Raw genomic sequence first — 3,331 nt, forward strand, 5'->3', positions numbered from 1 at the left:
GTCTTTTTGGCAGGGATCAATACTAATAAACAATTCGATTTTAATTATATTTCTCTTTTATCGCCTTATCTAGCGGTCAGCAGCAAAATGATGCGGGATTGACAACGCTGTGTCAGAAAAAGGTTCTTTGGCGCGATTAAATAAATAAGTAGACATAACAAAAATCATAAACGGTCCACCTTCAAACTTGTGACGTTCACCTGTACGATTAATTATAATCGAGAAATCAGTTATATTATCTTATTTAGTCTTTTATTTNACTTGTGACGTTTACCTTTACTATTAATTATAATTGAGAAATCAGTTATATCATCTTATTTAGTTTTTTATATCTAAAGAAGTATTGTGAAAATAAATGTGTTATTTTTATTATGTTGCCACAGTGACTAACTATTAACTTTAATAAACTTCATTGAAAAAATTAAAAAATAAAAACTTAGAATTTTCATTAAATATTTATCATGGAAGTTAATTCAACACATGAAATATATCATAAAGAACTTGAACGTATTTGTGAAAAGCATAGAACTGAACTAGATGAAATTGAAAAAAGACATCGTGATGAAATAAAACGAATATTTACAGAAAATAACATAGAAATTTCTAAATTGAAACAAAATCTTAGATCGGAATATCAAAAAGAATTGGAAAAGATAAAAGAAATTCATGAACAGGAAATTGAAGAACTTAGAAATCAATTTCAAAGTCACCTAAATGGTTTAAAAGATTGTGACCTAGATATGTTAACTAAACGTATTGAAGAAGATATTACAAAAACACAAGCTAAACACAAAAAAATTGTTTCATATTTGATTAATGAAATAAACAAATTAAAAAAAGTAATATTACTTTAAAAAAATTAATACTTAATCTTTTCTAACAAGATATTTTATATTTTTAGACTTTAATTAATTCTTCATTTAATGATATAGAAAGCCCTTTGTTAAGACTTGTTATTATCAGTGCGTCAGTACTAGTGCGACAACGGCCGCAATAACCTATCCGCTAGCTCCGTTCACTATCAATTAATTATAAATTGTACAGAATTTATATTTGTGAATTAATAAATCATTTTAATATTAATTACATAAAATTATATTGTTGAGAATTTTATTTTATATTATACAGTCCGCTAATCATTAAAAACAGAAATAAAATAACACACGAACCATTACGTGGCGTTAACACCCTTAAATTCAATAGATATAAAAAATTATAGAGATGTTTAGTGATGGGCATAATCGAATGATTTCGATAATCGAATGATTAGTAATCGAGACATTTTCATAATCGAGTGAATCTCTCGAAAAATCACTCGAAGTTAAAATCATCTGCTCGTATGATAAGAATAATCAACTATTATTATTTATCGAGAGAATCGAAAAATTATTCGAAATATGAATAAATATACCTATAGTAAATAATTATTAATTTAATTTTGCTTTTTTTATTTGTTGGTGTTTATTTATAATTATTATATTAAACTATAATTTAGGAATAATAATAACAATAATATATTAATAATGCATTATTAATAAGTGCTTTAAATAAAAGACAAGTTGTTATTTTTATTATTTAATAATTATTACCTATATTTTAAAAAAACCGATAACAAATTTAAAAATAAAAACATAAGATAAGGTAGCAATAGCCGGCTTGACCATCATAATTAAAACACCTAATTCCACACCTAATTGATTTTTCATAAATTCACAACTAGTGAGAGAATCAGAACTCAGTAGTTTAGCCAGTTCAGGACAAAACTTTGTTCTAATCGTCACATACTTCCCAAAAATGTGACAGATAAGGTGTTGCCATGAGTAGCGATTGAACGAGTTGAAAATAAGACTCGAAGTCAACAATTTAATAATAATTCGACTATAATTTATGCTAAATAAAAACTTAAAAATAGTATTCTCTCGTTTCATCGTTTCATGGACATCATTCGAAATAACTTTTATTCGATTATATACATTTCAAGATCAAGAAATCATTATTTTTATAATAAACGAGAAATCATTAGAAATAATCACTCGATTATAGAATAATCAATATTATTCTAATATTATTTATTAAAAAAATCAAAATATCTCGATTATATATCTCGATTATGCCCATCACTAGTAATAACCTATCCGCTAGCTCCGTTCACTATCAATTAATTATAAATTGTACAGAATTTATATTTGTGAATTAATAAATCATTTTAATATTAATTACATAAAATTATATTGTTGAGAATTTTATTTTATATTATACAGTCCGCTAATCATTAAAAACAGAAATAAAATAACACACGAACCATTACGTGGTGTTAACACCCTTAAATTCAATAGATATAAAAAATTATAGAGATGTTATTTCACATAATTTTGTTTGAATAATGTCTCTAAATATATATTACATGTAATATATACTATATATTTTTAGGATGATATGAAATTACTTTTAACCAATACTAAAATGGAGCTAGAAGAAAAAAATGCTGTAATAAAAGTAATGGAAAAAGATACTGAATCTATGAATAATCGAATTAAAACTTTGGAAGAAGACATTAAATTATTATACTTAGACAAGATCTCTTTAGAGCAACATATTGAAAGCTTAAAAGAAAATGAAAATGTGTTAACTAATAAATTGTATTATGCATTGTCAGAAATTGAAAAAAAAACAAGAAACATTAAAAGAACTTGAAACTTTGGGGGTAAAATTAGGAGCTGAAATTCAATCATTAGAATATATGAAAAATACTTTAGAAAAAAAACTTGAGTCTTTTAAAGAATATAATAAGAATATAACAAGTCACACGGAAGATCATAAATTATTAATGACTCATTTGAAAAATAAAGACTGTAAGAAGCCAATAATATTTTATGAATTAGAAATATTAATTGCACTTTATAATGAGATTATTGTCACTTATTTAATTTTTAGATAAAATAACAAATACAACATTTTCTGATCTAGATTCTGATAAAACTTCTCCAGATTTGGTAATTCATGATAAATATCTCTTATTAAAATTATAATCTCAACTTTTTATTAACCTTTTCTTTTAGGTAAATAATTCAATGACAGTACTGGAAAAGANCTTTTTATTAACCTTTTCTTTTAGGTAAATAATTCAATGACAGTACTGGAAAAGAATCTAGATTATGAACGTAAAAAAAACAATGAGTTACAACATGAAATAGAAAATAATGAAGTAGAAATTAATCATCTAAAAAAATATCAAGAAGAACTGTTGTAAGATAAAATTGTATTTAACATAGAAATATTAAAAGTCTCTTTAAAATTTAATATTAAATTAAAAAAATAATAGAAATCATTT

At 23.9% G+C, this 3,331-nt stretch overlaps 1 long non-coding RNA gene across 1 annotated transcript; it reads left to right on the top strand.

Moving 5' to 3' along the window:
• The first annotated feature begins 2,839 nt into the window (after positions 1–2,839).
• On the top strand, positions 2,840–3,235 carry LOC126909708 (uncharacterized). Its single transcript, XR_007705091.1, has 3 exons — positions 2,840–2,852; positions 2,935–2,993; positions 3,116–3,235. It is a non-coding gene; the product is annotated as an uncharacterized LOC126909708 (long non-coding RNA).
• The last annotated feature ends 96 nt before the right edge of the window (positions 3,236–3,331 follow it).

Source organism: Daktulosphaira vitifoliae, unplaced genomic scaffold, assembly GCF_025091365.1.
Source record: "Daktulosphaira vitifoliae isolate Bord-2020 unplaced genomic scaffold, ASM2509136v1 Scaffold_969, whole genome shotgun sequence".
In the NCBI taxonomy this organism is placed as follows: domain Eukaryota; kingdom Metazoa; phylum Arthropoda; class Insecta; order Hemiptera; family Phylloxeridae; genus Daktulosphaira; species Daktulosphaira vitifoliae.